Source organism: Nyctibius grandis, chromosome 12 (assembly GCF_013368605.1).
Source record: "Nyctibius grandis isolate bNycGra1 chromosome 12, bNycGra1.pri, whole genome shotgun sequence".
NCBI lineage: Eukaryota > Metazoa > Chordata > Aves > Nyctibiiformes > Nyctibiidae > Nyctibius > Nyctibius grandis.
This window is the reverse complement of record NC_090669.1, coordinates 11,053,811-11,065,159: the sequence shown is the minus strand read 5'-3', so window position 1 is coordinate 11,065,159 and position 11,349 is coordinate 11,053,811. Positions and strand designations below refer to the sequence as shown.

The 11,349-nt window shown below is 38.4% G+C and overlaps 1 long non-coding RNA gene across 2 annotated transcripts in view; it reads left to right on the top strand.

Annotated features, from left to right (window-relative positions):
- Positions 1 to 1,706: 1,706 nt before the first annotated feature.
- The window catches only part of LOC137669386 (uncharacterized), an 89,624-nt gene continuing 79,981 nt past the window's right edge, over positions 1,707 to 11,349 (top strand). For both annotated transcript variants that reach the window (XR_011049091.1, XR_011049090.1), the window contains exon 1: positions 1,707 to 1,804. This is a non-coding gene — a long non-coding RNA (uncharacterized lncRNA). The remainder of the gene's footprint in view (positions 1,805 to 11,349) is intronic.

The window sequence follows — 11,349 nt, the reverse complement described above, 5'->3', positions numbered from 1 at the left end:
ATGTGATACTTGTAGCTCTGAATAAATATACAACCATGTTTTTATCTTTCTTAAAATTACCCAAAAGCGTTTGTGTAATAAGGATGCTAAAATAATCTTGATTATACTTGTTTATATCAATTCACGTCAGACATTATAAATATTAATGCAAGAATGAGTGTACAGTAAATCGAGATGATCACAAAACAGCACTTTAAAACAGAATTGTCATCCAGTGGATCACCCCGTCACATGAACAATGGCAATAAAATGTATCAGTTGGCCTTGTAATTATTAGCTTTCATATGTCTGTATTACTTATGAAACTTGGAAACTGAATTTAAATGTGGAATCAAAGCTTTGCTTTATTAAGTTAGAATGGGTTCAACAACTGGTATAAAGACCACTTGATTTTGATGGTTAATAATTTTGTTTGTGTGACTCTATCCAAGACATCATGTGTTAGCCTGCTAACAATGTGTATTGTTTGATTTTAACAAGACACTCAGGGGAAATTGAGATGGGGAAAACTGACAATTAAAAGGGATTAAATACAAAAAAAGACCCCAAAACCCAAACCCAAACCCAAAAGGAGGTCATACAGAATTACAGCAGTGGGAGTTGCCTGAGTGGTATCACCTGATCTGGCTACATCTTTCAAAGGAAAGAAGGGGAGCTGGGGAATTTAAGGGAGGCACTGAGTGAACGCAGGTGGGTTTGCTAGCTCGTGAACTCACCTCCAGTGACACAGCTGCTGTGGCTAAAGTAAGGACTATGTATGTGCCTCTCCTTTGTAGTTAAGTTTCTTTTCTGTTTTGTATTTTTTTAATTTCCTTTCTTGCTTGTGAATTGTACAGAGTGAAGTTAAGCCCTGTATTTTGGCTTTTTAATTTTGCTATTTAAGGTGCTTCACTTGGTAATCTCTAAGAAGTTAGGTCTAAAAGTGGGGCTATTGCAATGAGTCTGAGGGCTTCTTGCCCACTGGTATGAAGAACTGGATGGGCGAGCTGCAGCCTCAGTGCATGATGGTTTTGATAATTAGATATATGCTGTATGTTGGTATAACCTTGAGTATCCATTTAAATAGCTATGCTGCTAACAAAAGGACACCAAAAAAATGGACCTGGAATTAGGTATATGTGAAAGATGCCTGTAATTATAGAATACTTTGGCATGGCCTTGGGCATCCATTCAGCATGTCTGCCTATGCTGCAATGGCAAGCGCTGCTGGATGCACGACTGGCAGAAGTGCCAAAGGCTTGTGACATCTTCTTGCTTGTGAATTTCGTCAAGAAGATAACTGAAGAGAAGCTTTAGTCTTTCTTCCATCTGTTTTTTCTCTCATTTCCTTATGATCACTGATATGCTTTCTGGGCCATGCCCAGATGATTAGCTGCAGTTTAGCTCAAGGCTTCATAAAATGTGGCTTTCAAATGAGTTAGTGATAGATGAGTTATATCAAAGTGGTGTATGGAGAGCTAGGAATGACAGCTCTTGCTACCACTTAGGATTGTATTAAAAAAAAAAGTTTGAAATTTCTAGTTTAGAGAGATTTAATTTAAGAGACTGTGTTTATTGTCCTGGCTGTGGAAAGCATGTTCCCTTTTCCATTATCTTGTATTAGTCAGGCTACTTCCCCTTTAAGCTGGGAGGCAAACTCCTGATTGCTAATGAGGGAGGGCATGTGATATTGTGGGAAACTAGGTAAACAAGTGCTGCTGAGATGAAGGTCTCCGGGGGTCCTGAAAGAGCAGCTAGAGCTCTCCCCGATGTGCTGGGCTTCTGTCCTTGAACTGGGTGTCCAATACCAGGAGTCTGGCTATTGGTGAGTCATGCTATAAGTAGGGTGGAGAACACTCTTAAAATGAGTTACTTTAATGAATGTTAAGTATCACCAGATTTTTTTTTGTGAGTGGTTCTCTACCCTCATCCCTGTCCTGACTGTTGATGGTGTTTATGTATAGCAACATGTAGCATGGACTTCTTGGAAAAGTTAACAACTGTCTGTATATGCTGGGAGGTGAATAGGATATGAAAGCCATCTAATTTTGAAAACAAAAGATGATCGTTGTGATAGATGAAGAAACAGGACAGTCTCTTCATGGGTGAAGGAAAAAGATGGATTCAGATTTCCCCATCTCAGAATTTTAATGGCAATAATTTTTTTTTAAGAGAAAAAATCCTCATTAGACATAGTCAGGCTCGTCAGGCTTTGTTCTAGTCTTTTTTTAAACATGTTAATTATGATAAAGTTAGTATTAACTTAAAGCGTTGCCAAAAGTTTTCTATATATGTTTATGTATGTATGATCACGAGGAGCACAGATTCCATGAATAATTGGAGGACTTTGTATGGTCTGTTATTGGATTAACTTTGGTCAAAATTTTGTGGGGAAAAATGATTAAAGTAAGAATTCAAAATTATTTCTTAGTAAGTGAATTCAAAGCACTTGATGTCTCTTTCTACCTTAGACTGTAAAAACAAGACCAGTGATGCTGTTAGCTGGACTTTGAAAATGGAAATAATTATGTAATTAAGAATGTGCTTCAGTTCTATTACACTATCCATAAAACTCCAGAATCCTAAAAACAACATGTTTTAAAATATTTTACTAAATATAATTCATGTGACTGAATTTTATATCCTACTAAGTTATGCAATTAAATAGTACATGACTATTTCTTACAATTAAAGATTGCAAGGATCTTCCTATATACAATAAGATATATTTAACAACTTTTTATGCTAAATAGTTGACATAGTTAATGTTGTAGTCACTTAATTCAATTTTAATTAGCCAAACACTAGTTTGAAAATGTGAGCTTTTCAGTAACTGACATTGCTCATATCTTTCCTGCTTGTTTTCCCCATAGTTCTTTCAAATTATGTATGTATAATGTGTTAACGTTCATGAAATGCATTTATCATTGAAGGCGATGCCAAAATTCTTACAGAGTGGAGAGAAATATACGTGTGTGCTTTTTTGACAAGTGTAGTTTGAGCCTGAGAAGATTAAAAAAAAAAAATTTTGTAGTAGTAACCAAGTACCACTCACACATAAAACTCTTCTGGCTTATTTTTATCTTGGACCAAACGGTGTTTCTCTTCCTGGTTTTTTTGTCTGTATGACAATAGATCCGTAGCAACTACCTTTGAAAAATGTGTGGACTCTTCTCAAAAGTGTTAAGAGGGAAAAAGCTAGGGAGAGAAGACAAAGTCAGTGACAGTGAGTGGAGCAGGACCATCTGATGGTCACAGTTGTCTAGGCTGAGATCCTGTCACTAAGTAGCCTTGAATTACATAGAAACCAGGAGAACTCGATGGAAAGGGATTTACACCTTGAGGATGGATCCAGAAGTATTTCACGAGGGGCGGTTTCTAAAGGACTTCTATAATTTATTGTTTGATTCTGAATTATAAAGCAGGGAAAAGGTGATATTAATTTGACTTTGTTATAATACTTGCTTTGCACTGTTAATCCTACTATCTATATAGCTGGGGAAAAGATACCAGCTGGTTATAGGCTAGAAATTACCATATTAATGTTTTATTTGTGTGGGAATATAGTTGTGTTAATTAATGTTTTGATGTGGTTACCAGCACTTAGTGGTCTCTGAACGTCCCCTGCTGACTTAGGGAAATTACAAATGTTCAGGTATAAATGTGATGGGGCCAGTTATACCATCTTCACCCAGGTACTCAGGGGGGATTCCCACTTTATGAAGGGTGGTGGTGTGGACTCGTGCCATCAGGGAGAAGCCTTCCAGAGAAGGAGTGAAGGGTAGCTGGGGAAAAGGAAACATGGGAGGTGTTAAGCCAAAAGAGGGGTTTTCGAATGGTGTGTGGCTTGACTCCAGACAAGGCTGGCTGTCTCTCAGTATTCATAATTATTACTTAGCTGTCTGAGAAGAACTCTAGGTGCCTGTCTTGCTACAGAAGTGTATTTACAATTCACTGTTATTTCACAGTCTAAAAGATACTTCTTTAGTCACAAGTGGTTCACTTTCTTATTTCTTAAAACTTCTTGATTTTTGCTTTGTTTTTCCTGTCAAGAGGGGGTTAGGAAGAGAAACCCCCAAAATGTAAAGAAGGGATATAAATGAGCACAATGGAATGTTAATCTTGAAGCTGTCACTTATACCCTTTGCTTTACTTTATTCTATCTTTCTACCTGTCTTCCCAGCCTTCCTTCCCTCTACCTCCTTTGTTCATTTCTTTCTCCTCTCAACTGCCATTATTGCCAAAAAGTGTCTTTTAATATAAATATTTTAATCTAATGGACAGGCACTGTGCTTATGGCATTGATAGCTCTCCTGTGCTCAGTCTGCAGATCTGAAAGAGTTAAATGTACCAGCACTATGTAACCTAGATAAAAAAATATGCATTTTAATTTCTAATAAAAAAAAATCAAGCAGGTATGAATAGCAATAAAATTGTTCAAAATGTTTAAATTGAAGGAAAACAATTGAAAATGGATTTAGAAATATAATGTTTAGTTAAGCAAGCTATAATGTTCTGTTATTTTAATCAGTATTGTGAAGCAATTTAAACTGTGCTGGAAGAGAATTCTTATGTTTTAACATATAATTCTCTCTCTCCCTCAAACAGTCACCAAAAATTCTTTAATGTTTCAGTCATATTCTATGGTCCTTGGCAATTGCATGCTCTTTGTCCAAAGGTTTTCAGTTTTTTGATCTGTTTCCTGGTTGGTCGTAGTACAGCCAGCCCTGGACAAGAGCAGCCAAATGGACCTCCAGGCTGTCACATGAAGAACTAGATGTTTTACATAAGCCCTGGAAAAACAAATAAAAAATCCACTACCAGAATCGGCATGCTGAGAGAGATGCAAAGGATTGACTGTACGGGAGGAGTCTTGATTCAGCAGTGTCTCTGTTGTAGAGTAAAGCTTGTCCCTGCCTTTCTTGACAGGGTAAATGGGGTGCATTGCTGTGGAGGTAACAAAGGCTGAAATCTCAACTCTGCTGGGCTGTGTGCTGCTGGAGAAAGATCGTAATCTGGGGGAGGAAAAATAGGATTGGTAACTTCTAGGGTCTCCTCCAGCCCCGGTTCTCTGATGGCCACAATCAGTTGGCAGTTCAGTGCTGACACTCTCTTATGGGTAACTGAAACCGTGGGAAGTTTAGGCACATGTGAGTTGGTTCAGATGAATACTTTTGCTTTAGATGCTTATCTAGAAAATATGTAGGTGTATTTCCAGCCTTTGTCCTGCTTTTTGTGATGCTTTCTCGATTCCTGTGCCCTCACTGAAGGAAGTGGGTCTATCTTGCCAGTTGTTGTCTATGCAGCATCTTCATGAGTGACTTTAACCAAACTTCTCTCCTTGTCCTCCATCTCCTTCAACATAGACTTCGAGGCCTGACACTACTGGCTATACCTCTCCGAGGACAGTGCAAAACTCCTGACTTTTTGACACAAATGTTTGCACCCTTCTTGCCACAGCAGAAAAGAGGTGTTTACTGATATGGATTTAGAGGTTTATCTTCTCGGTCTTTTTAAGGGAGCCTCAGTTCCCTGAGAAGGTGGAAGGGGTGTCTGTGCTCAGTCAGCCTGGGGGCACTACTCTAAGGTGGGCACTGGCTCTGGCTTATGTCTGGGCCCTACCTGGAGGAACTGCCACCTTTGCCAAGTTGTCTTCAGCAGCTGCCCTCTGCGGTGAGGTGTAAGGATGCTGTGCTGGCAGGGGAGGGCCCGCTGTGTGCAACGCTTTCCCCTTTGGCCTCTTCCATATGGGACTATGGGCAAATAGCTCTCCCATGCTGACCCCTGTGTTACCCCACAATTGTGTCTGCCTGTTCATTTAAATTCCAAAAGAAATACAGAGAAAAGAGAGCATCCTGCCCTGCGTCTGCAGAGCACCCAGCCTTGCAGCTCACAGCCCTGCTTGGATCTTGTGGTACTGCTCCAAAAGGATTCCTTGGGAGAGAAGCTGCATTGGTGATAAATCACTGTGCCTGAGACTGCTGAAGAAGTAAAGAGGAGCAGAAAGGAAGCACTTTGCCCTGCCTTTTATTTTCAGGGTGGCTGCATTTGTGGGGAGAGAACTGTGGGCTGCAAAGGGAGGTTTCTCCCTTTAATTATCCAATCCTCCTAACAGAGGACTTCAAACTGTGGACACTTCCTATGCACATCGGGAGTGAATGGCACGCGTGGGGACACCTTGATGTTCTATGTGCAGTCCCTGCCACTTTTAAACAAGTTTTTTAGTATTTAGAATGTGTTTATTAAAGAAGATTTGGGCTTTAGAATAGGTACTAAATCTCTGTAATGTGCTGAATTCCCATTCTATGAGACTCCAGTGCCAGCGCTGAACTGAGGGGAGGCGTGTGAACTTAAATTAACCCAGGAGAGGAGGGTGAATGCTGCTTTCAAGCAGCAGATGCTGCAGCACCAAATAAGCATATTGCACAATAAATAGCAGTCATGGCTTTAATTAGGAATTCAATTGAAGTTGGAAACCACTTGCCTACAGTAAAATTGTCCTATTTAACATTTCTATCAACATATTTTTTTATCGTTGGCATTGTTGCTTTTAATTTAACGTTCAATTTTAACTTTCAGTATAATAGATAAAATCTTTTTTTTTAAGACTACATTAATAGTTCTTTCTTGTGAATCTATCTTGATCTTATATTTGAATCACAGACACTGAACAAACCTAAGAGGTTCAGGGCAAAAAAAAGGCAAGTCTTTCCAAAATCTGGAATACCTGTGCTTTGGGATCACTAGATCTATTTGGAACTCCAGGAATGTGTGTTTAGCACCCATACAAAATGCATTTGTTGAAACCTCTGGTCTGGTGGATTGGAAAGCAGTTGAAAGGTGACAACCTGTCAATATGTGGCTCAGAATTAGAGGAATAGTGGCTTCACTTCCAAATAGCAAACACAGACTACCTTTAGGTATAGAGCTTCCTAAAATGTAAGTGTTTAGGAAAAAAAAAGTGCTTGCTTTGTTCCACCAGTGTGCTTGGAGCTTTCCAGTTGCAACTGTAATTGATGTTTAACTTTGAGTATTAGCTATTTATTGTGTTGTCAGCCTGGAGAAGGCTTTCCACACTTTTAGCTGAGGATCAGTGCGTGATAAGTGATTCCTGGTGCCTGCAGAGGCACTTATGTGATGGCAGCTGTAACAAGCCAGGGAGAAGTTGAGATGGGGCAGATGATCTGCTAGTGGAAAACCTCTGGATCTGTCCATGGAGATGCTGAACTGGGAAGGAATGGGACTCTGCCAGCAGGAATAAGACTCACAGCCTCTGAAGAGAAATAGGGATCCTTGTTGGCAAAGCAACACCCGATCCATGCACCTCTTCACCCCGATAGACCACAAAGCACTTGCCAACAAATAAACACATCTATATTGTAAACACACCTCTAAAATAATTATAAAGCCTTTACTAACAGAATAGTGCCACAGTTCTGAAATGTGGAAATATTACAGAAAAGAACTTCAGGAAGTGCTAGTAGGTAAAAAATGCAAAAAATCATATGAAAAAAAATCAACTCTCTTAGTACAGAAAGGGGTAACTTCTGCTGTCCCCAAGTTCCCTGTTATCTCACTTGGAGAAATTCTTTCCTGGTACAGGATCTGGAATTTGGAGTAATCCTGGGAATGTAAGCAGGAGACACCAATCAAAGTTTTGAAAGAGTTTAATACCTACAATAATACCAATGTTTTACACCCTTTATCTTCCCATCAGATGTGGGCAGTCTGTATTGTAACAGAGGGAAGTGGAAAACCAAACCAAGCCCACTAAGCTCCGCAAAGAAGTTTTGCCATGTCCCAAGTCTATCTGTGTTCAAGCAGAAACTATGTGCAGAGTAGGGACTGTAGCTGAGCCTTGTTAACTGGATTGAAATTGCAGCCTAATAAAAGTATCTAAATTGTAGACATCCGTTTATTCCTACTCTAGTTAGGAAATAACTTTCCAAAGCCTAGATCACACAAGCAGTTTTTGTGCCGAGTGTTGGAGCATGTGAAGAGCTGAAATTCATCCAACATGAAGCTGGATGTAATCTGTTCAAAAGTACCCTGGGAAAAATGATAAATACATCAAAAGGAAAAAAAAAAGCACTAGGAGTGAAGAACCTGATAATGTGAGCTCAAACATTGTTGAAAGAATTTATAGTAAGATAAAAAGAAGCAAATAAAACTTCTTTACACTTCTACTAACTCTGAATTTTTGGAGTAACTTACGGGCAGTTAAGCTTCAGGAAGCAGCCTCTGTGTCAGAAGTTTGACATGCCGTGTTCCTTGAGCTCTCTAAAACTCTAATATAGCTTGAGTTCACTTGTCAAAAGTGGAGAAAGTGGTGGATTTCCAAATCTGTGTGTAATTTCAAGCAGTGAGTCATAATCAATAAACTATTCCCAGAACTACAGTTAGGAAGGGAATAAAAACAATGTGAAATCACACAGGAAGTAACGAAATAAGTTTCTAAAGAACTGTAGCTGACAGGATATTGGCCTATGATCCTGTATCCAGTTATTTACATAAAGTGTGGGTTTTGTTTTGTTTTTGGTAAGCATAAACAGTTTTCCAATGGAAGGACTTTTTTTCATTTAAGATCTACCTTTAGGGGTGACTTATGTTGCTGCAACTTATTTTGAAGACACAAAATTCTAATTTCAAGTTTTGCCAAAAGAATGTTCTCCCAGAGAAACTGTTCTCTTTGTGTGGAAGCCACACGAAAAAATGTCTTTGAAAACATGTATGTAGTTCCTAGAGTGGTTTTATAAGGCTTATTCTGTGAATTTTTGCAAGGTGCTTTGAGATCTCAACACTGCAACATACTTGTTTTTTACAGGCTGAAGTTTTTTTGCACAACTGGAGTACTTTTCTGTGCAAAGCATATGCACAGGCTGAGAGGTAACTATGGTGAGAGTGTGAATGGGAGGAAACCTGACCAGAGTACGGCATAAATCCTGCTGCTTTTGAAGCATACAGATCTGCTAAAATATAAGTGATATATGTAGCCTTACAAATAAAACCACATCAAATTCAATGCCTGAATGACATCGTCAGAGATAGGTTGGAATCAGTGGATATCGCCTTTCCCATTTCCTTCTCTGTGAGTGATCTTGGGATTTTCTTTGCCGTTTTAAAAATCTCAAGGAGAATGCTTTGAATGTGATCTCTTTATACCCTCCATCTTCCATTTTAAGTATGACCAGGATTAATATAACATATGCAAACTAAATCCAGGCTATTGCATTTACCAACACTGAATTTTTATGAAGATAGGGTAGCTTTTTAATAATCCTCCCTGGCTTTTATTTGCCTTCCTTTTTAATATTTCAATGAAAAAAGCATTTGTTACCATTTGTTATTTTGCAATTTATTTTTGTAAAAGTCTATTTGTGTTGCTTTTGGCCAGAGACTTACTGTAACTTGCTCCAAATTGCCGTCCTCCTGGAGCAATCCATGGAAATGCATTGCTATTGTGTTAGTACCAAACTATTTCATATCTAGTAGACTGAAATCACAGGGACAAATGCAATATTTTTCCTTGCTCGACTTCTATCTAACGAGCTCTGCTGTTGGGCAATTGGAGATCTTCATTCTAGCCCTTTTCTTGCTAGTTCCTGTGTGACTGAGTGCATGAATTCTTAATATTCCCATTTCCCCATCTGTAAAATGGGAATTTTTATACTTTTCAGCTCTGTAAAATTTATAATACAATTAATAGGATATTGACAGAGCAGTCTGAGACCTCAGGTGGTAGGCACTATATGTAAACATTTTGACAGTTTTATTATTTCTTCTAGGTTAAAAATAGAAAGGTGTAGGAATTGCATTTGGAAAAAGGCTAAGAGAATTTGTGTGGCTGTTGTCAATAGGAGTATTTTGGTCCTTTCTCTTACTATTTCAAAAAAAGTCTCTAATCTTGACATGCACGTATTTAAAATATAGTCCCCATTCACATAATCTTTTCAGCAAGCTCCTTGTATTAATAGGAAAGCCATTATTTCTTGCAAAAAGGAAAAGTGGAAATAATTTTGTGGAGTTTAGACCTAATATTCCTGTAATAATGACCTATTAAAGTTCAGTACTATATGTTACATTAGTTGGGAATAGCACTGGCTAACCCAAAGGATCAGAACTAAGAATAACATTTCTCACTATTCTTTTCAGCTGACCTTTTACTTAGCTGTGAGCTAAGGTCATTTTCACTCTTGGCTGGGCTTCCTTGGCAGCTAAGATGGCTTCTTTATGAAGATACTGATATAAACTAGGGTCGTGCATTCATTCACATTGCTGAAACCACTTCATCAAATACTGTTTCTATATAAAATACTCCTGATCTAATCAAGAAAACATCAAAATCCTGCAAAGTGCCCTTGTTAATCCTGTCACTTACTACCTAGGCCATTTTTCAAGATGATTTAATTAGCAAAGAACTTACTATTCTTTCAGCATTATTCACGCAAGTTAAAATGTATGCTTTGGCTTAATATATAAATAACTTGCATATACTAGTAGAAAATACATGCAAATGTAGCAGTGACATTTAAAAGCAAAGCTATATCCTTCAGTCAGACATGGTCTGATTTTCTGCCAGTATCACCAGAACCCCAAAGCCGCAGTAAGAGGTCTCACCTTTGCTAATTTTCAGCCAGAGATGGGGTGAAAAAGAACTGCTACTGGAAGGAGCCATGCACAGCAAAAATGTAGTTATGTCTTTAGTTTTTCCAAAACCAAAATGGCTTTCCAATACCAAGAACTCTAAATGTTCCAGAGAAAAGGAAAAAGGTATAGGAGATAAATACTTGCCAAAAAAAGAAAAAGGGCAGGTGTTATATGCTCTATGTGTATATGCTAACTCATAAAATTCGGGTTAGTGAAGGAAAACCAAAAATAGCAACAAGAACACATGATGCAATTCTAGTTTAACCCTAGAAGCAATTCCCCCTGTTCAATAAAGTGTAGACTTACTGGAGCTAATTGTCAGCGTATTCTTTATTACTACTTCATAGTTATAATATCAGGGTGCTCCTAAGGTATAATTAAAGATTTACCTAGATTTATGAGACTTTATCATCGCCAACAGGGTTAAAGAATGCCAGGGAGACCCATTGTGCGAAGGTTTTGCTCAGCAGTTTCCACAGCAGTAAGGGCATTGCAGAATTACTTCAGTGCTTTAGAAAAGCTTGACTTTGGCGCTAATGTAAGGCGGCATTGTTAGAAACGGGACGGTATGCACGTGTTAGGCCAGCTATGGGCCTTCTTATCCTTTCTGAAAAGGAGGAAAAAAAAAAGAGGAATGAGAAGCCAAAAGAACAGGATGGATGTACTCTGAAGAGTGAAATTAAATAGGAAATTATAGTTATCATTTATAACAACAATAATGAT